Source organism: Schistocerca piceifrons, chromosome X, assembly GCF_021461385.2.
Source record: "Schistocerca piceifrons isolate TAMUIC-IGC-003096 chromosome X, iqSchPice1.1, whole genome shotgun sequence".
Classification (NCBI taxonomy): Eukaryota; Metazoa; Arthropoda; class Insecta; order Orthoptera; family Acrididae; genus Schistocerca; species Schistocerca piceifrons.
The window spans coordinates 468,738,634-468,762,595 of NC_060149.1; positions in this window are offsets into that span (position 1 = coordinate 468,738,634).

A 23,962-nucleotide genomic window follows, 5' to 3' on the forward strand; every position below is an offset into this window, starting at 1 on the left:
CGACAAGGATTTAAAAGAACTTTCTACGCAACAGTTGCAGATAGTGCCTGTGTTCAGGCAGCTTACACCATGGCAACTGCTGTGGAACCTGTGGACCTGACCTATCCAGTGATCATTCTGTTGCAGAAGATGCAAGACGTCGTCGAACCCCTGGCGGAGCGACTTGCAGCGACTGCCCAGTCGATGCCGGAGGATGCCAGGCAGTCATCTCAGCTTCATGCCGTCATCAACAATGTCCAGCCGCCGTCACCACCTTTCTCGGAATTCTATCGTAAGGTAGAACCTTGGTTGTTCTACGTTGTACGGATGGAACATCATATTCTGGTGCATAAAATCCAGGGGGAGACCCAAAAACTTGCGTTCCTCCTTTCCAACGCCGGTCCATCAATTTATCAACTGATGAAGCAACTTTACTTCGAGGTAGAGCCCCATGCACTCTCTTATGCTACGTTGCGTTCTGGTTTCCTTGACTACTTCAATTGCCAAATACATATAGCGGCGGCACGTTACAATTTTTTTAGTTGACATATACTGTCATCTCAGTCATTCTGGGATTGAATAGTCCGCATCCACGGGCCGTTTGCAATGTACTGACCCTCAATGTAAGGGCTTTGACGCCTCTTTCATTGAGACATGATCCTCATATATACCCCTAACGAGGCGTTATGTCACGATCTCTGGAAGTGTGTCTCCTTATTATTCGCGCCTTTGAGCAATCTCTGCGCTCCTCAGTAACCTTGCAAGATCCGCCGTTGGTATTTACCTCCCGCCTCGCTGGTGGCACTCCTTCCACTTCACACCCATCCTGGAAATCGGATATTGTCCCCCCAGGGCCTCGTCGGTCTCGACAGCTTCTTTCCTGCACCCAGTGCTATGTCACGCACTAGCGTCAACAGTGTCGCTACCGATAGGCAAAATGCGCCACCTGTGGAAAGTCGGACCACAGAGCAAATGTTTGCAAGTCCTCCAGGGCGATGCAGGTGGATCGGATGCAGACTGAATCACCGAACTCGGTGTGTTCAGACGATGCTGGTACAGTCCCTTATTACACCTTCCAAGAAGCTGATGCCTATTTCTTTTCTGTCTTCATTAATGAGGTACTAGTGGACCTGCAGATCGATACCAGTTCCTCCGTTACAGTTATCGACTGACCTACATACCAGAAGTTGGAAGCACCCCCTGCTCCCCGCCCTGGCAAATTTTGAAAGCCCTCCCTGTAGTTTCAGTAACGACCTTCATCTCCATCGCAAGAACCTTTTCTGCCCAGATCCAGAATGCATCATAGCCGCTCATGGTCACATATTGGTAGTAGGTCACCCTGGCACTTGCAGCCTCCTGGGCCTGTACCTCTTTCATGGCTTGGGTTTACAGATCTGTAACCCAGGCCCCACCGATAATGTTGTGAACGGTGGCCCTTACACAGTGCAGCTTTTCGCCAAATATCCAATGGGTTTCTCAGGACCTTACTCCAAGGTAAACAGCTTGAAGGCGTACATCACCCTTTTGACCTTGGCAGTTCCAAAATACTGCAAGGCCCATTCCATATCAATTTCTCTATGAGACAGGCTTCACCAAGAACTACAATGGCTTCAAACTGAGGGAATTGTAACGCCGGTTTCCAGCAGCAGATGGGCTGCACCTATAGTGATTGTGGAAAAGTCAAACAGTTCTTCCCGGGTCTGTGGTGATTTTACTGTTACAGTTAATTTCGAAGTATTGATGGATTTATACCCCATCCCCAAATTGGATGAGATTCCCTCTAGACTTGGTTGTGGTAAGGTGATGGCCAAGACTGATCTATGGGAGGCCCACCTACACCTGCCACTGAATGCAGCTTCTCGGGAATTGCTTGTAGTCAACATGTCTTTCGGGTTTTTCGGTACAACTGGCAGTCATTTGGCATCGAAAGTGCCCTGCCATTTTTCAAAGATATGTTGAACAGTTAATCCGTGATATTCCTGGTCCAGCTACATCCTGGTCTCCACCACGTCTCTTGAGAACCTGGAATGCTACTTGGATGCTCTTTTTTTCCCTTTCTGATAAAGTTCAGTAGCAATGTGACAAGGACAAATGTACCCCCTTTGTTTGACAAGTGGAATGCTACTGCTTGTGGCTTTTGTCCTACACCTCAGTATGTGGAGGCTATTCAAAGATTGCCAGAGCCCGCAGATAAATCTCAATTGAATTCAGTGCTTGGATGACTCAATTATCACAGGTGATTTATTCCATATACCACAGCAATCGCCAAAACTTTACAACAGCTGATCTGCAATAATGTTCCATGGAACTGGTGTCCACAATGTATCAGAGCGTTTCGCGCCTTATGGCACGCACTCCTGCATCCCACCTGCCTGATCCCATACGATACAGCCAAACTTCTTATCTTGGCGATGAGGCATCAGATTATGGTGTGGGGGCAGTCCTCCCTGACATGGTGCATCGCATAGAACGACAGACTGCAGTTGTTTCGAAGAACTTGAATACTGCACAATGCAACTACAATGACATCGAGAAGGAGGCTTTAGCGATTATATTTGTTATTACGAAGTTTCACGACTTAATCTATGGTATTCTCACTGACCATAAGCCGCTGATTCCACTCCTCTGGTGCACCGTCCTGGTCCCCACAAAGTCAGCACTACACTTACAATGCTGGGCCCTCTTCCTATTGAGCTACGCATATGAGATCCATTTCCTCTCCATGTCACAATACGCTAATGCAGACTTAATTTCCATGCTGCCCGTTGGATAAGATCCAAACTTCGATTTGGATATGGAAGTGTATTTCCATATGGATGCAACAGCACACAGTGGCGGATACATTGCACCAAGTATTTCGCAGCTGCGCTTGCAATTAACTAGATATTATTTTCAGTGCTATGTTAATGTGTTTTCTTATTTTGCTCTTCAAATTGTACTGTTCTGTGTTATCGTGTGAAATATTGTGACAATAATGGCGTGTGAAAAACGTAACACTAGGCTCCAAAGTAAACTGAGAAATAATAGTGACGACGAGCGTAGCTTATCATCACCACTGTCTAACGAATTAACAGACATTCAAAGTAGTAATTTGGTAATTGTGCATAGGGAAATGGAGTGAGCTGCAAATAATGGCGTAGACAGTCAAACAATTAGTGAACAGGGGAGCATTATCGATCGATCGGTCGGCAACAGCACGCCTCAGCAATCCGAAATGACAGGACACAATCTCGCAAATACTGTAGATTCAGGTTTTGGGTCCTCACCGTTTTCTCAAATAAGTCAAGACACATTTTCTGCTTGTCAAAATGTGAATGTTGCCGGTGCAAATTAACTGCCGAAAAGCACTGACGAACATGTTTCAGACACCAGTGCATTGTTATTACAATTTATTTATTTATTTCGAGTCAAAAACATTACAACAATATTTACAATATATACAATATAACAAATCAGGTCAAATCATAAAAGAACAAACTAAACGGTATTAGCCCAAAATTGTGCAACGGCAGCAGCATTGTCTGAAACATCAACAAGCTCTTGTGTGGAACATGATACAGGACATCTAGGACAGTTAATTAAATGTTTGGTTGTCTGTTCTTCTCCGCAGTCACACAAGGTGGAAGATTCCTTCATGAAGCCCCATTTAAACAGATTGTCCTTAGTTCGTCCGACGCCACTCCTGAGCCGATTTAGAGACTTCCACACTGTCCAGACTTGATTTCCACCAGGAGGAAGGGTCTCGGAAGGAGTCATCCAATCGTTACTGTCAGATTTTGCTGTCCACTGAGATAGTCTGGCTGCTCCAGTCCGACCGGTGAGGGGTGTAGTAGTTCTCATGAAGCTCCTCCTAGATTTGAGTCTACTAATTGGTAGCTGGTATCCATGTAGCAGGTGATCGGTGTTATGATCTGCTTTATGTCTCTCAAGTTTGGCTGCGACTTCACGCCTTATGTCTGGAGGAGCAATACCTGCTAGTTTATGGAGTTTATCAATAGGTGTAGCTTTGAGGCATCCCGTTACTGTCCTGCAGGTTTCGTTCAGGGCCACATCAACCTGCTTTGCATGAGATGACTTGTACCATACAGGACATGCGTATTCAGCTGCGGAATAACACAAGGCCAAGGCTGATGTTCTTAGTAGTTTGGGATCTGCACCCCAAACGCTGCCAGTGAGCTTCCGCAGGATGTTGTTACGAGCAGCAACTTTCTGCTTGGTGTTAGTGCAGTGTTTTCTGTAGGTCAACGTTCGATCTAAGGTGACACCCAGATATTTGGGGTAGAAACAATGTTCAAGCTCTTGATCAATTAATACAACAAATGGAACAAACACAGCAAAAGTTTCAAAAGTTAGACACAATGGAACAAAATCTTCAAAAGTTAGACACAATGGAACAAAATCTTCAAAAGTTAGACACCACGCTTGAACAAACAAGTGAAGATTTAACTGCTGAGTTACTTAAAATCGAATCGAAATGTCAAAAAGTCTGTAATGACGTAAAAACACAAATTTGTGAGCATTTCCAACCTATTTTTTCGCGGCATGAAAATACATTACGAATCACGAAGCAGCCATAAAAGAACTGCAAACTATTGTTCATGAAAATCATGAGACCTTGCAAGCTAAGATTGACTCAGTTGCATGTACCGATTCGGTTACGCCACTTGCAAAAACTCAGGAAAACTTAAAGGACACAGTAGATACGATTTCAACCCAAATGGACACTCTGAAACTTGGTTCAGATAAACACACTGAGGAAATAAGTTCACTGTCGGAGAAAGTAGCTGAACTTTCGGATCAGTTCACTAACTTATCTACAACGGTGGATGATGATCTGAATGACACAAGACCTGTAGCCTTCACTGACACAGAAGAGTATGGTCAAATTAGGAAATTCAAACAAAATCAGAATCAAATTAATACGCAACATCAAAGAGAAATCTGGGAAGTACAAGGTCAGTTGACACAGGTAATACAAGAATTACATATTTCAGAGGACACTCGCGCTCCAATACCGGAAGAGGGACATAGAAATACGGAACAGCGACTAAATAATAACACAGAGCACTTCCGAAATAATGAAAGAAATAGGCAAGGTACACCGAATTTTGAGATGGAACCGCCGAAACGACGTAACAATGACCGACATGCGACTCGCCGATATGATGATTTTGACTATAAGCTGTTTATTACAACACGCAAATTCAAAACATTTAAGAATTGCGGCAACGACATTCATCCACAAGCGTGGCTTCATCAATTCTCTCATTGTTTTCCTCCCAACTGGTCATTAGAGCACAGATTAGAATTTATGTGTGGCTACTTAGAGAATGAACCAGCTGTAAGAATGCGATCGGTCATTCACGATTGTCACAGTGTAGGAGAATTTTACCATGCCTTCCTCTCAGCATATTGGTCTCAAGCCACACAAGACCGAGTAAAACATAGCATCATAATGATGAAACATTTCGAACAGTCTTGTGAAATATTTTGAAGACATCTTGCACAGGAATCAGTACCTGTCAAAACCTGAGAACTCATCCGCATGTGCTTAATCAAATCGCTTGAACATTTGCGGCATGTTATTTTGGCAGGACGTCGCAAAGACGACATTTAAGCTTTTCAAGGACTGTTACAAGAATTGGAAATTAACACTGACAATCGCGGAACGCGAAAACAGGAGCACAACAATTACAGGTCACATCCGTCACAATTCCGCGATGACAGAAATAATAAATGGATACGAGAAGGCTATTCTTACAACGTAAATCGTGACCAAAACAGTCACTGCCCGTACGACAACCGTTGGCAGAGTAGTAATAATTACAGGGAAAGATCACCTCTTCGCGGTAATGACTATCACAGAGACAATCAGAGAAATAGACAATATGGGAACCAAAATAATTATTATCAAGGGAGACAGAATAACTTCTGATGCAACGGTCCAGCGCGCAGTTACGATTCAGGGAGAAATTCTCCACCACGTGACCGACAAGAAAGAAACTATGGAATCTACCGACATGACGACAGACGATATGATCGTAACGACAGACCTGAATTGCATCGGAACTGGCGGGATTCAAACAGGGCAGGGCCCTCTCGACAAGGTGAATTTGTAGAAGTTAGGTCTCCAAATCCCAATAACGACGCGCGCCAACAAAGAAACAATAGGCAATGACTCATACCGCTGGCAGCCCAAAACATACTTCTGAAACTGACGACGCAGCTGCCGTAGCTAGTAATTACGCAAAAATGGAAGACATTAGGGACATCTTACTCCAGGAACACGACGTAAAACATAAAATTGCATATGCTGTGATTCACATTACAGTAAATGACGTAAAATTTACGGCAGTACTTGACTCTGGCAGTCCCATTTCAGTAATTAGTGAAACAGCCTTTAGCAAATGCAACAAATCGAATGATTGCCCCACACTTCCGTTACGTAAGATTAAATTACAAGGTGCAATCGTTGGAAAAAGTGTAAATGTAGGCCAACAAACCAACTTAGAATTCTTTTGTCAAAGCCACTGCTTCTCTATCAACTTTCTTATTGTTCCATTATTGTCGACGGAAATTATATTGGAAGTAGACATTTTGAATGAATACAAAGCGATCTTAAACTTTCACGATGCTGAAATAAGTTTAGAGAAAGAAGGTAAGTCAATAGCTTTGAAATTTGAAGATTGGCTCTCAAACCGTGACGAGGAAATTAATCGGCTTTACCTCCTGTTAGACAACAGTTCAGAATTTTCGAACGGAACTTGACACTAACAATCACTCTGCAAGTACTGACACGGATGATATCGACAGCGTATTTGATATTAATGAGTTAATTCAGAATAAAATTCAAACAATTGAGAATTGTAATGAGAGTGATAGGCAGGACCTTTTTGAGATTTTACAAGCACATTCCACAGTTTTTACTCACAAAACAGGAACAATCAAGGGATTTCAATACTAATTTCGTGTTCGTGAGCATACTAAATTTTGTGTTAGACCATACATAATTCCAGCACATTATAGGGACCGTGTTAGAACAGAAATACAATCTATGCTTGACGAGGGCATTATCGAGCCTGCAGTAAGCTCATACAACAATCCATTACTTGTTGTTGAGAAGAGAAATGGATCGATCAGGCTTGTCTTAGATTCGAGACAAATCAATACTATCATCATTCATGTAACAGACAGGCCGCAAACGTTGGAAGAACTTCTTCAAAATTTTAATGGTGTAAAAGTGTTGTCTTCTATTGAACTCAGATCCAGCTTTTATCAGATCGAACTTCATCCAGAATGTAGAAAATACACAGCTTTCCTTTGTTTCGGCGTTTGTTATCAGTTTCGGAAACTTCCTTTTGGTTTGAACATATCTTCGGCAGCATTCATTCGCGGGCTAAATTCCATATTACCTGAGTTCCTAAAACGTCACATCACCTTATATGCGGACGATATTCTGATAGCAGAAGCCTCATGGTAACAACATAATCGCATCCTCAACAGCGTGTTACATATTTTTGCAGAATATGGAATTACAGTTAACTTGGAAAAGTTTGAATTCGGTAGGACAAAGGTGAAGTTTTTGGGACATATTATTTCTTCTGAAGGCATTCAACCGGATCCTGAAAAGTTAGAATCAATCAGAGCCACTCCAGTTCCATCCACAAAAAAACAAGTCCGCAGTTTTCTATGTCACGTTAATTTTTACCGTCGTTTTCTGAATACGCAAATTCTAGTTACACCAAAACTTTGTTCTCTCACTGGAAAAAATACTATTTGGAACTGGGATGAACAAGAACAGTTGGAATTCAATTCTTTGAAAGAATCGCTACTGAACGCGCCAATACTAGCTCATCCAGATCTGTCACAAGATTTCTGCCTTAGCACGGATTCTTCTAAAGTCGATCTTGGTGTCCATTTATTTCAAGAAGCCACAGAAAATGACACTACTGTTCAGAAAACCATTGCTTTTGCTAGCCGAGTGCTAACAAAATCCGAAAAAATATATTCCGTTACTGAATTAGATGCTTTAGCTATCGTTTGGGCATTTAACAAATTCCGTTTCTTTCTTTCTGGTAGGCACGTAAAAGTGTACAGTGATCATCGTGCATTACAATTTTTTATGTCTTCAAAATTAAATCACGACAGGTTAAAACGTTGAGCGTTGTTTCTGCAAGAATTCAACTTCACAATAGTCTACATTCCCAGCAAGGAGAACATTGTTGCGGACACACTGTCACGCGCACCGCCTGGGCTTGAGAAAAGTATCACAGAAGGCAACCTCGAGAAAAAATTCAGTATTCTTTACATTCAGAAAGTCGCCTTTGAAAACTTCATCTCCACATCTTTAAAGGACATTGCTCATGAACAAGATAAAGATCCGATTTGGAAAGACATCAAAAGTAAATGGCATGAAAAGACACACACTCAGATTCGGCATTATTATCTGGTTAGAAACAACATACTCTTCAAACGCTGCACTGCTGATAACAAGCTATGGGTACTTTGCATTCCAGACGATTTTGTTAGTAAGCTCATTTGGTACGTTCATTTCAGCTACGCACATTTTGGTCCACGAGAATGTTATCATATTCTTCGAACGACTTGTTATTTTAACAACATGGAAAAGAGAATTCGAAGAGTCTTGTCTATTTGTAAACTTTCTCAAAAGGCGAAACCATCTACTATCTCACATCGTGCTCCGTTGTGCCCTATCATTCCTTCTAAATTAAAAGAAATTGCTGCTGTTGATCTCTTGGGACCCCTTGTCAGAACATCGAATGGATTTTCGTACGTTCTAGTCGCTGTTGAACTTACTTCAAAATTTGTTTCTTTCACCCCGTTACGTAAAGCCACTGGACGGTCTGTATCCCACACCTTTGTTAAAAATTTCTTACGTGAAGTTGGACACGTTAGTAGAGCCATTTCAGATAACGGACCACAATTCAGGTCTGCTGTTTGGTCACGCATGATTCGGAACCATAAAATCAAACCTGCTTTTATTTCATTGTACTCACCACATTGTAACCCGTCTGAACGGATTATGAAAGAAATCAATAAGCTTTGCAGACTTTATTGTCACAGAAAGCATCAGCATTGGGACAGATATTTACACTTACTTCAAAACGTGCTGAATGAAAAGCCTCATGACTCCACTGCTTTACCTACTATTCTTGTACTGTAGAATGAAGAACCTCCGAACAGAATCAGAGAACTTGTACCTTTTCCGAATACACGTAAACTTCGACACAAAGACATAATTGATTTGGTTATTAAAAATATAAAATCTGCAGCAGACAAAAAGAGAAAACTACACGGAAAAGCAAATGCAAAGAAATTGTATATTGGTCAGAAAGGTCTCATTAAAGCTCAATCATTGTAAAATAAGAAAAAACACTTGAGTCACAAATTCTTTCTGATTTACAATGGAACTTACAGAATCCGACGTATACCACATGATAATTGCGTTGAAGTTGAAACTCTGCGTACTAGGAAGAGTAAAGGATTGCACCACATTTCACATGTAAAACCGTTTATTGAGAGATAATCTATTTTTTTAACTTTGTGTTTGCTATAAAATTTTTCACTTTACATTACTCGTATGCTTTGTCAGACTTAGAATCTGTTAACATGCAACAATGTTTGAAGTTAAATATCCAGTCAAGAACCAAGAGAACTTATTTAAACAGAAATAACGGATGCATTGTTATAGTGAACAGACGACACAGTGTTATTGTGTGTGTATATTCTTGCTTGTTAGTTACACGATTACGTAACGACTATAAGGCTTACATACTTAGAACATATACAGGTACTGCTAATGAGATTTTAAAGCAACATTGTGGTTTACTTGAAAATACATTTTTTATTTGAAGTACATTCTGTGAGATTAAAGATGACTTAGTATTTGGTTTCTTTGACAGCTACACGATTATATCACGACGCTACTAATGTGTGACGCAATTTACATTGTTGCTTTTGCGGTGTATCTGTTTTATATCTGCACAGTTTTTATGTATTATTCTGGAAAGTAAAACACGTTTTAGTAGTAATTTTTGTGGTATAGCTACAATGAGACAGCCTTTTTCGTAGCACAACAATAGGTTACAGTACAATACTTTATTCATCACAGCAATAAGCGTAATAACTACGATATCTATACGCAAAGCATTTCACTTTTGTTTATGATGAGGTGAGTATATTGCCTTCAGCAGAACTTTGCTTACAGAGGACGATAAATACAACAATTCTACAGCATTATCTTACAGCAAGACGCACGTTTAGCGCTACAGGACACGCATTTGAGTGATTAATTTTGTACTTAAAACATTTATTTTTAAAGATTTTTCAATTACAGAGAAAGTTTTCCGTGATACATTTCATTCCATTGCTGTAATCTGTAACACCTGAGGGTATAATTACATTAATCCTCACAGGGATACACGCTTACTTTGTGTACCATGTGTTTGGCAAGCACAAGGAGCCCTAGCTAATATGGAATTTGCTTATACAACTTTACACATCGGTACCATATTTCTCTAACACAGAATTACACAGCTATCTGATTATTTAACAGAACAAACAAACATTTTTTTTACTACATCAGTGACACATGTTTACACAATTACACAGTTGGATAACTTCACACTTACGAAACTGTATTTTGTCTGTACTTTGAGAACTGTTCATATTTTTTCGGAACCATTGTGATACTATGAGAGCTTTGAATGATATATTTGGTATGGGATCATGATTTTTAAAGTACGGTTGAGGTAGGTCACATTATTGAAATGAGCAGAGAATTTGTTTTAGATTTCGAAGTTATTGCAGAAAGCTACGATGTGTTTGAGATTTGACTGAGGTAGTATGATGTTATTATTACGATGACCATGTGTATTTTGCTGTTGAGGTATGTTTATGATCAATAAGCTGATCCTATATGAGGAATTTGATTACACTACATATTTATTATGATGAAATATTGAAGAAGTGTCAACGAATATGTACATGTGTAATAAGGTAAGGAATAATGAGCAGTGGTTAGGGACTCTGACTTGTGAAAAAGGATGTTGGAAACCAAGAATCGTACTTTAAGAGTTATGAAATGTGTGTAAATGCGTGAATGTATCACAATGCCAGCGAAAATTTTTTGGACACTGTTATATTTATAAGATATTGTTTCTACAGATTTGTAACGCAAATATTTCGACCTGTGAAATCTTATTTGTATCAAACTGTCACTGTAGCGGAAACTGATGTAAATATTTCGGTAAGGAAGGTAGGTCACCTTGACGTAATACACTGTAAGCACCCAGCTGTGCAACAGTCGCCTGGAAAAAAGCCATTAGTGTGTGCCTTTCAGAGGCACAGGTGGAGAAAAAAAGGGGCCATTATCCTCGCTATTGACATTCCTTTGTAGAAAGCATCGCAAATACGACATGCTCATTACTTGGAAACATATTGTACTTTGTGCTACTTACTGAAATGCTTATGAACTGATGGGAAATATTCTTACATCTGCACACCTGATTATGACAAGCGTCTTTCTACAAGAGTTGAAAGAATTTCTACTAAATTATGAAATGCCACATGACTATTGAATGATATTTTTATGCTTCGCTTTAGATAGTTGCTTATTTCATTTTATATCTGGTTTCTAGCTGTGTTACAGCATTGGTTTTATAAAATAAAATTAAATACATTTGCTAATGTGAAAACTTTCTGCCAACAGACGTACTAAATAATAATTTTATGATCCATATTCTTCGAAAAAGGAGCACTTGGAAAGGAAAGTACAATAAGAAGGGACTAATAACAGTAACTGCATACATAATTTTCTTTTCAAGTACATGGTAATATGTTTTTTACAATGAGTTGTTGTGGTGCACCACTTTAATTACATAGACACTAAGATGTGACATAGGTATTAGACATGGCCATCTTTACTGTAATATTTTTTCTGCTTCAGTTTTGTCATATTTCGGTAGAAGTTATTGCTTTTGCTGCTGTTTGCCAGGCATAGTGCTACTAAATTGCACTTTGTATTACTCTGTTAAGCCAGTTTTACTACTGATTTATTTTTCTCGTTGCTGCACATTGCCTTATATTACTTGTAATATTGCATTTGATTTGCTAATTTAGATATACTGCTGCTTGCTTTGCCAATTTGCATTTTTTGTCATTGCTGTTTGTGTTAACATGTTATGTGTTGCTGCATTGCCTCATACCTTAGTTTGTGCATCTGAGCTCCGTAGATTTAAGTTAGCTTAAGAGGGGGTAGACTGTATAAGAGAATGAGTTGTGATGAATTGGAAGAAATGCATTGAGAAGTAATACGAAAAAAGTACAGAAAGCAGGTATAGATAGGGCTTTTTGGGAATGATGATGAACAAAGGGAGATCACCAAGAAAACAAAAGTTTTGTTTGCATAATACTGCAGTACCAAATGTGACACTGAAAACGAACCCTGTCCTTTTCTTTTGTGTTATCCCCCTATGTGTTTGTTTACCCTTGTGAATTTGTGTTTTTCGTGTCTTTATGTGTTTAGCTAATAACAGTTATGTTGTAGAATTTTTCTAATAATATGTTATTTTCTTTGTGAAGATATTTAGACATTATTTAATCTGTTTTGTTTTAATGCTCATGAGTGAAATTAATGTTTCAAAAACTATTCTCATTATTTTATATATTTACTTATGTCATAATTCCTGTAACACTGATGTATCTGTTTATTTCTATTCTTTTGTAAAGCCTGTACTACTACAAATGTTATCTGCATTGCTGGTTCTAAGGTCAACTTCAAAAACTTTGTGAGTGCACAAGTGGTGGTTCATGGACTTGCTATATTGTCCACAAGACTCTTCTATGGAGATTGTGCACCTGCACTGTCGCAACAGATGGCTGCTAGCCATCTCTACAAAGACTACAGTGGGTCTACACCTTTGATGACTCACCAATACCATTATTTCCACAAGGACTGCAATGGGTCTGCACCTCTGGTGGCCCACCAATACCATTATCTCTACCAGGACTACAGTGGGTCTTTGATGACTCACCAGTACCATTATATCTACAAGGACTGCAGTGGGTGTGCACCTCTGGTGGCCCACCAATACCATAATCTCTACTAGGACTACAGTGGGTCTGCCCTGTGATGTCCTACCTACAAATATTCTTCAAAACTTCGACTGACTCTGCTGTGGGTTTACTCTGTTGTGGCCCATTACCTGTCTCCATGTCAAGAGTCAGCACTGTCTTTCCGCTGGAAGGACAACACTACTTATTCAAGACTGCGTGGAAATCCACTACTTCCATGTGCATTTACTTTTACTGCTCAGACTTTGAGGAGAAAAAAACACTGCAATTTTACTGTGATGAACGATCAGGACTGTCGTTATGGACTGTGAGAAAATTTTAGCTTTTGACCAACATTGTATCAATAAGTGTGTGCATTTGATTCCTTCGTTATTGTAATTGTGGAAAAATTTTAACAAATATGTATTGGTCAGCGCCCAAAACAAATTGTAAAAATTTTTGTGGGGAGCATGGGGGCTATGTAAGTAGGCTGTTTAGGTTTTTTTATTGGTAACGCCACGTAGCGCTCTGTATGAAAATCACTGGCTGTGCAGTGTGCAGTCTGTGGCTGGTTTGCATTGTTGTTGGCTATTGTAGTGTTGGGCAGTTGGCTGTTAACAGCGCATAGCGTTGCGCAGACGGAGGTGAGCCGCCAGCAGTGGTGGATGTGTGGAAGTGAGATGGCGGATTTTTGAGAGTGGATGATTTGGACGTGTGTCCATCAGAAACAGTACATTTGTAAGAATGGATGTCATGAACTGCTATATATATTATTACTTTTGAACACTGTTAACGTAAATAGATTGTTTGTTCTCTATCAAAATCTTTCATTTGCTAACTATGCCTATCAGTAGTTAGTGCCTTCAGTAGTTTGAATCTTTTATTTAGCTGTCGGTAGTGGCGCTCGCCGAATTGCAGTAGTTCGAGTAACGAAAATTTTTGTGAGGTAAGTGATTTGTGAAAGGTATAGGTTAATGTTAGTCAGGGCCATTCTTTTGTAGGGATTATTAAAAGTCAGATTGCGTTGCACTAAAAATATTGTGTGTCAGTTTAAGCACAGTCATGTATAATTTTTCTAAGGAGACGTTTCACAGGTACATTCCATCCATCATCCAATGGCACTGCAGAGTAGTTTTTCCACACTTTTAAAAACGATATGACGAAACTGTGTCCTCGTCACTCCTTGCATGACGCACTCGTTCGTTTTTTTGGCATCATATAGGGTCACACTGCAGGATAGGATCGCCATGCACCCCCTCCCCCAATTGGAACGCGTACATTGTCGACGACAATGCTCATCTCTTTCCATCCTTCACCACCAACACCAGCACAGCTGCCCACGCCACACCCAACGGCAGTGCTTCTCCTTGTAGGACCCAGTGTTCTCCAAGCACTTTGGCTGCAGTCAACCCCACTGTCTCCCTGCTACAATGTCCCACATCCTTGGCCATGCAGTATTGGTAGTTATACTACAATACGTCACCTGAAGTCGCAAACATATCAATCAGATCCAACCACAGGGTAACTCTCTTCCACTTCTGCACCATTCATCTCAACGTTCTGTTCCAGGTGTTCCACATGATAATGTGCTCCCTTGACATGCCGATCTCTATGCTTGTCTTCAAGGGGCTTGGAGGTGTTCAATGTCGCAGCCCAACATCCCAATGGAAGTCTGTCCTACTCTGCCTTCACCTCTATAATCAAGCCAGGGGACACCAGTGACACTCATTGAGGACTTCGCCACCGGCCTTCTGTCACTTCTCTCACTCTGGAGGGGCAAGAGGAATGGTGTGTCACAAAAGTCGTCAAGCGTCGATGCCACACAGTAACATATCGCCATCGGGTTAGTTGCCAGCTCAGCTCCTGTGACTACATGATATTCCGACTCTGTCACCTGCAGTGGGACTTGCAGAGGGCCTTTGCATACACCAGACTACAGTACACTGGGCGTGTAAATCAGCAAGAGAAGTCACTCATTCCATGAACATTTTGCAGCATCCACCAGTGCCACAGGCAGCCAATAAGGAAGAAGTATACCTCCACTCTGCGGGGATTTAGGACCGACGATCACGGCAGTTACGACGCGGCCAGCTCAGAGAGGAATTCTGCTATGGATACATCGCCGACCGCACGCCGCAAAGGGAACTCAGAGCCAGCTCGTGGGTCTGTTGGTATTCTACAGACTCACTTGCCAAGACTGTAAAAACTGTGAACTCATACAACTTGTAACTGAAGTGTTAAACTGTTCCATTGGGCTCTGTTCAAAGAGCGAGAACTTAACGTTTGATAGTCAACTGGTAGAGAACGAACTCTGACTATGAAAGCCTTAATTTTGTCGTTTGAAATCACTGCGATTATTTGTGAAGTTATTTCCCTGCTAAGGAAGACTTACAAAACTGGTTGCTTGTTTCTTTTGACAGCAAGGACAGATTGTATTGAATTGATTGTGTTCTGAAATGTAGAAGATGAACTACACGCTATTGTGTTTCTTTTAGAAGTGTTCAAATTGCAGGACACTTCAGTAAGGTGTTAGTATCCATCAATGGTAATAAGGAAAAGATCTAGAAGAGGTAAGAGTATTGTTTGGAAACTGATGGCTGCGGGATCGAGACCCAGAATTTCCCATCACAACACCAGTCCTAGAATCCACCAATAGGTTTCTAGGGAAAACTGTTCCAAGTAGAGGGTATCAAGTTAACTAATTTGTATATCAGTTTGAGAGAGTGTGGGACCTATTCCCAAGAAATCCACAGCCTAGCGCTTTTGAAAGGAGTCTGGGTCTCCCAGGTTTTCTCAGGCCAAAGGAGGGTTTAGTGTGGTTTCTGGCTGCACACAACAGATGATACATAGTTTCATCTGGAATGCCTTTGTTCCATCCATTACAGATTTCCATAGCACCAACAGTGTGAGAAAAAAGGTATATACTGACTACCAGCGCCAGGTCTGCATCATGAGGGGTGGGGAAGGTGGACGAACGCTTGGTCTGTGTGTGTTTCCACACGTTGGTTCATAATAACAAAAGTTTGAGACAGAAAGAGAGAGAGAGAGAGGGAGAGAGAGAGAGACAGAGAGAGAGAGGTGGCGGGAGGAGGTGGGTCAAAGAGAAAGCGACAGAGGGAGGCAGGACACGAGTGTGGGATCAAAGTGACACTCGCACCTGATGCTTTTGTTCAGGAGGATTAGTGCGGTGCGGCAGCTGCTGCCGTGGGGTAAGCCCAGTGCACGGATTTGCCAGTTTCGACACTTGCACACCTCACGGGTCCACTTTCGATATCGCTACTACAAGGGACGCATTGCGCTTCCACGCTTATGCTGCTGCTGAAGCGTTAGTGTTTTTCTTTTTTTTTAAAAAAAAAGAAAGAAGAAAGTGTCCATAATGTACTTACATTTGGCGAACGTTTTATGCTGATGGTATTCCTTGTGCGATCAGAAGAAAATTGTGCAAATTGTTCAAATATTCCGCACACTGTCTTGTATTTTGCAAATTGTTTAAATAAACAATGTCCCACACACTCCAGACCATTTGATGAGACATTTCTATCAATAAAAGTGTATCAATATTCCCGGAAGGGCTCTGGAACCGGAGAGGGGGGGGGGAGGAGTTATGGGATCGAATCCCAGTGAAAGCAGTAAGGATTTTGTCCTATCCATGTGAGGAAAACCCACGATGTTACAAGAATGGATGAACAATTTTCCACCAATTTCTGATCAGTTTCGTTACTTAGTCAATTAATTTGATATCAAAAGTGTTACAGAGTTTCAGGTCGGGAAGAAGGCTGGGGATTTCGCAGAGGGGGAGGTGGTGACATGGAAACTAGTTAACAGAACAATAGGTTAAGAGGAGGGAGTGACGTGGAACAGAACAGCAGATTAAGGGGGATTATAAATTTGGTAACCATGCAGAGTGGGGGTGGGGTGATGCCCCCATTTCACCTTGAATAAATTTGTCAACAATTCATAGTGAGGTGATGCCCACTTATCCCTACTACTCGTTGTGTGTCTACGTTTAAATATAAAGCATGGGCCGACCGTGGTGGCCGAGCGGTTATAGGCGCTAGAGTCTGGAACCGCGCGACCGCTGCGGTCGCAGGCTCGAATCCTGTCTCGGGCATGGATGTGTGTGATGTGCTTAGTTAGGTTTAAGTAGTTCTAAGTTCTAGGGAACTGATGACCTTAGAAGTTAAGTCCTATATTGATCAGAGCCATTTGAACCATTTTTTTTTTTTTTTTTTTGGAAAGGATGACCAAAATTTCCCATTCGAAGATCGTAAGTCCAGAATCGATACAGCAGTCAGGGAAAATCGCTGTAGCATTAAGGTAATCAAATACACAAGGTTGAAGATACCCGTTTGTTACAACGCCGTGTACTGCTGTGGAAGAAATCTGTAACCACCTGGTGCGCACCCTCGTCCGACAGGAATTTTTTAAGGGACCGAATGGAAAATGTATGGAAAGAGATCATGTCTACAGGGCACGTGCTCGAGTGTCTCTCACTTTAGGTGGCGTAACTTCTGTGTTATGACATTTGAGATATGAGGACATGCATTTCGGCAACATCTACCACGAATTGAAAATAATGTTTCGGGTAAACGCAGTTTTTTGGAGTTGAACGCGAATCAGAAATAAAAAAAGGGTTTACCATTTGGAGATAAAAATGTGTCACACCATGGGGCAGAGGCAGGGGGTTATGGGGCGGGCAGATTTAGCGCAGACGTATGTTCCCTTTTAAAATATTAGGCATTCATCTCTGACAAATTTTTTTGCAATACGTAATTTTCGAAATATTTAGTTGATCCAAGTTGAAACAAATACCTTACTCACTTTACAGGCTTTGAGAACTGGTTCCTTGTAGCAAAACAAAAAATAAAAGGTCAAGTAAACATGGATTCCAGAATGCATACCCCAAGAGATATAAGGACTTTTTCATTTTCGATATTCGATACTGTGAAACACATTTCTTTTACTGCAGGCTCTTTGCATCCCATATTCTGGGAGGAGGTAGCTGGAACCAAAAAAATGAAAAAAAGGTGGAAAACGTACCATAAACATGGACTCTAAACGCATACGTTAAGAGCTTTGAGCACTTGTTACAAGGAAGAGGTGTGTTTCACAGTAGCGTAGATAAGTAAGTGCTCATAGCTCGTAAGTATAGTTGACTTTTTTTCTTGATTTGTTGTAAGCAACCTGATCTTAAAGCTTGTAAAGGGAATTTTGTTACAGTCTTTTGTGTGTGTGTGTGTTTGTGTGTGTGTGTGTGTGTGTGTGTGTGTGTGTGTGTGTTTGTGTCTGTGTGCGTGTGTATGTGTGTGTGCGTGTGCATGTGTGTGTTGAGAGTACTCATTAGCGTATTTATTATGAGAACAAGTAATGTTTAATGTTGCAATTGTCGTCGACGGTGATCTTCTCAAAGTAACGATCGAGGAATATGTCGCAAGAGGTTCAGGGAACCGACGGCAAATCTAAATCACTATGAAAGTTTGGGGATAAACATACACCCGAATGAGAATCTATTCGTCTCTTTATATCGGTACTCTGTTAGTACCTTTCATCAGAATGACGTAATATGGAAATAGTGAAAATGCATGAAAGACATTATCGGTTAAAATTACACAGATTCTGTGACTTATTCACTGACACTCAGCCAGTTAAGCACACGCTATTACTTAGCATGTAGAATATCAAACGTGAATTTTGTTCTAGTTCCTACAGAAAGCCATGATAAGATAACAGCATTAAATTTTAAAATAATATCACCGGAGAATATGGGTGATCATCTACAAATGCCATGGCAATAGGTGAATACTTTTTCCTCATAGCGAGTCTATGCGATACTCCATACGATCTTAATAGTTATACGTGTTTCATTCATCATTAGACTACTAAAACCGAACGTAAAACTGCTGTAAATATAAATATAAGAAATAACCAGCCCTGTGATGCTCTGAAATCTGTACATCACAAACATGGTACACGGGTGGATCCTCTCGCCAGAGCAATAAGCCACGCCACAGAGAACTATGTTCTATATGTAGGTGGCTGAGTGCTTCATACCACCTGACTGGCCAAGAAAAGGCTCCCAAATACCAGTAGGCAACTTTTCTAGCATTGGTTTGTTTCCTGTCACTTTCAACCACTTGTTCTCATGCCAAATAACTTAGTACCTCATACATGACTCCTTGACATTCATTGAATTACCATGTGCAGCGGTACCAAGTCTAATGAAACTTACGTCCTCAGCCTTTGTAGTTGAAGAAGGAAGTCTTGGATATTCTACAATTGTTTATCTGCTGGGTATGTGTGCTGTGCAGGTGGAAGGGAACTGTGTTAGTCGGAGCAGGGGAATGATTTCGTATTACAAATACATTTCATCACGGAGAAGAAACGCCAGTGTAATAGAAGGATTCACCCTATTCGGACCTGTCCATTAAAACCGACGATTATTATGTGAGTGTTCTTTGACTAAGAGTCACAAGTGTCGGAACTGCATGGCCTGTAACATTCTATCAGAGTGACATACTTAAAGTACGTCATATCTGCACTCAGTGAGTAAATAACAGAGGCAGAAAAAGAGAGAACATTCAAAATCGTATTAGCGAAGCAATTAACTGTGAGAAAAAGAAGAAGGGAAAAAAGAGTGAACGGAAGAAGATATCGTGTAACGAAGTAAGCAACCAGGGAACGAGAGCGGCGAAGCACGGCGACGGCCTCAAGGACGCGGACAAAAACAGCGACCGCGATCCTCCAGCCTGAGCGCTAGTGACAGATGCGGCGCGCGCCGTAAACATCCGCTCGTTAAACACCGCCATCGGCCCCCGCCTCACCGGCCTTCGAAGAGCTCATGTCGAGTGCCTACCTCGTCCTACCGCCAATCACATACTCATCTACAAAAATTCAGCGAAACAAATACAGGATGTATCATAATTAATAGTGAAAAGTGACACGGATAAGATTATACGATAATGAAAACAAAAGAATTCCAGTAAACATTGTTGTTTAAGAGAGAATTCAAAATGTGTGGTTACGAGCCGTGACTCACATCAGCATGAAATACCGTCATACTTAGTACAAATGTAATTGGAATGTACAGTTATCGTTTATGTACATCTACATAAAAACTACACAAACCAAAATATATGGTGAATGGCGGTGCATACCTTGTACCACTACTAGTCCTATTCCTTTCCCGTTCGACTCACAAATACAACGAGAGAAAACGACTATCTACATGCCACCGTACAAGACCTAATTTCTCTAATACAGGGTGTTCGGGAACTCCCGTTATAAACTTCCAGTAGTTGTGGAAGGGAGTGGGTATATAATATTTTGAATAAGAGTCCATGCCCGGAAACGTACCGTTTCCGTTCTACGAAGGTTTCAATTCAGGTGTTTAACTCTTTCACATGTGCTTGAGGAATTGAATTAGGCGTGACGCAGTATAATTATCAGGTAACAAAGCGAAAGGAAACATTACGAAACATCAATTTATCACTTATGTACTTTTTGCATTACTTCTTAAAAATTACGTGTTTACAGTTTTCGAAAACAAAATGGCTCTGAGCACTATGGGACTTAACATCTGTGGTCATCAGACCCTAGAACTTAGAACTACTTAAACCTTGCGAGGTGCCGGGGCTAGCAGTGTATTTAACACTAAATTCTTCTAGAATCTTCATATGGAAATGATGCTCTAAGCCCCCCCTTTCCTAACTCCGACTTTTGCTGTTGCACACGGATTAAGAAGAAACGCGAATTGACTGCAATCGACCCTGCAAGTGGAGTAGCAAAGAGTTTGGCATCTGCAATAATTTAATTTGATAAAGGAAAGTTTCATTAACGTAGTGAGAAATGAAAAGGTTGTTTTACCGATCCACAGAATGAAAGTTCTGTCCAAAACAGCAACTTGATTTATTATGACTAAACTCAAAATAATAAACAAAACACATGAAACATTTACAATATGTCAAATTGGATACTCAAATAAATGCTGTGAAAGTGAAGTTGTCCATAAACTAGCTTGTGACGTTTATGACCAAGTGGTATGTGGAGCCAATTCCTTGCAACTCAAATCTTAAGAGAAACACCCAGCCAACCCAACATTAATTGCTGCTGCAGTAGTGAGAACTCAGGCAACGAACATCCAAGACAGAACCACGTAAGAAAAGACGGGAACAGGCGCGCTCTGCTGAGCTCTGATTATCACAGAGCAAATTCTCTAATCTGCCAGTGCTGCGGACATACGTTACCAAGCTGTCTTCTTAACTGCAAGGACACGATCTGGCGTACCGGAAGTGATGACTGGTTGCTTCGACGTCCCGTCGTGGTGATGATAATGTCACGAGTATAGCCCGAAACAAATTATCCTGGTCTGGTTGTTCCAGACGAAAGACTTCCTATCGATACAAATGCGCCTCTGAGGGAGATGAAGAAGGCTCGCCACACAATCACTGACGGTACAGTGATTGATTTTAACAAGAGAAGTCACACAGTAACTCCGATACAGTCAACTTTAGCCAAAACTGCTCAAGATGGACAACATAGGCCGCTTGTACGCAGAACACCCAATTGCCAACTGTACTCGGAAAGTTACGTTGAAGTCGAAACTTCAGCAACTTCATAAAACAGTTACAATTAAATGAAAGTATATTAGACAGCCAACGGAAGGCAGGCTGTCCAGAGCAGTGAGAGCTCAACGAACCGAACACAGAACATTTCCGCCCTCACGACAGTGGCCGTGATTAAACGTTCCAATCAGCAACTTGAAAACCAGCGGTAAATTCCACTCTATTGCCGAAGCACTACCTTTCCACCAATGGAGATTCTTGGCGCCAATTTCTGCGCCGACTTTGCTATATCACGGAGCTATGCCCTGAGCAAGCCAATCACAGTTACGATTTTGCAGAAAACGCGGGAATTTACCCACCAAGACTGCCTGGGAACACAAGTCATTCCAACGCCTCGCTGGTAGCCCGCCGGAAACGGTTTTCACTAAGTTTCTGTGAAGTAACTGAATCTCTAGCCCAACCGCCCCTTGCGGCCCATCTGGGTGTGTCGCTCCCGCTCTTATGACAATGTTGGCGTCTGGAAACATACACTCGACTCCCTCACACCCGTCAGCTTAACCCTTTCAAGCTCAGGAGATCTCGCCTGTCACCAGACCACCCAGGTGACGAGAGACGTTGCGTGGGAAGTCCGCGTGTGAAGGAATAGCAACTTTTCACGGCATGCAATCAGAGAGGAAAATCGAATCACTCAGAGTAAGATAGAAATATGAGAGGGGGCTTATGCCACCTCTCAACCTAACTAACCTAAGGACATCACACACATCCATGCCCGAGGCAGGATTCGAACCTGCGACCGTAGCAGTCATGCAGTTCCAGACTGAGCGCCTAGAACTGCTAGACCACCGCGGCCGGCTTTCCAAAACAAAAAAGAACCCAGCAGACAACTACGTGCAGATGCATTACAGCCAGCAGCTCGATGTGGTGATGACAAACGCATTTACGAACCATGTTCTGGTACACACTCTCCATCCCATCTGGTGTCTCTTCAATTTCTAGTGCAGCGGCCAGATCTTGTGCCAGAAAATTTTCTTCTGTCTCTATAGGAGTCTCGTAGATTAAACTTTGCGTACGATCCCACAAGAAGTAGTACACACCATCCACTCTACCCTATTGCATACCAGGACAATCAACTGTTGATACCTCTCTCTTTCCCTCAGCAGATGTGGACGCGTTACACATCCAAACTGAAACCATCGTAGAACGGAAGCGGTACGTTTTCGGACATGGGCTCCTATTCTAAATACTATGTAGCCACTCGCCTATACAAGCCAAGAAGTTTGTAATGGGAATTTCAGAGCACCCTGTATTCGTAATCCTTGTGCGAAATGTAATTTGGCGGCAGTAGTATCGTTCTACAGCCAGCTCTAAATTTTCTCAGTAGTGTTCCTCGAAATTACTCTATCTTTTCCTCCTGATATTACCATCTGAGTTCCCGAACCATGTCTGATGATCGAACCTTCTGGTAAAAAATCTAGCAGCACGCGTCTGAATTGATCCGATCTCTTCCATTATTCCCACCTGGTGGGGATTCCAAACATTTGATCAGTATTCAAGAATGGCTCATACTAGACTTACATTGGCAGTCTCCTTCATAGATGAGCTACACTTTCCTACTATGCTGAATTTCATCACCACAGAATTGTTTCAGCCTCTGAACTGCATTAATATACACTTTTCTACATTTAGAGCAAACTGTCATTGACCACACCGACTATAATTTTGGTCTAAGTCGTTCTCTATCCTCCTACAGCCACTCAACGATGACAGCTTCTGGTACACCTCAGCGTCATTAGCAATCAGCTACAGAATGTTGCTCACCCTGTCCGTCGAATCATTTATGCATACAGAGAATAACAGCCGTCCTGTCACACTTCCCTGAGACATTCATGACGATATCCTTCTCTCTGATGAGGACTCGTTGTCAAGGACAACGTACTGATCTCTATTGCTGAAGAAATCTTCGTTCCAATCACACATCTGGGAACCCAAACTGTATGCTCGGACCTTTGTTAAGAGTTTACAGTGGGTCACTATGTCATTCGTTTTCCGGAAATCTGGGACTTTGGAATCTACCTGTTGTTCTTAACCCATGCTTCACAGGATATCATCTCAAAGAAGGACATGAGTTCCACATGTGTGATGCTTTCTAAAACGATAGTGATTAGTGGCCAGAAGCTATTCCGCCTCAATAAAACTTATTAAATTCGAAGTAACCTTATGTTGAAAAACACTGCAGCAAACCGATGTTAAGTATATTGCTCTATAATTTTGCGGGTCCATCCTTTTGCCCTTATGTATAGGAGTCACCTTCTTTTCTTCCTAGTAGCTTTCGATTTTGCTGTGAGCGA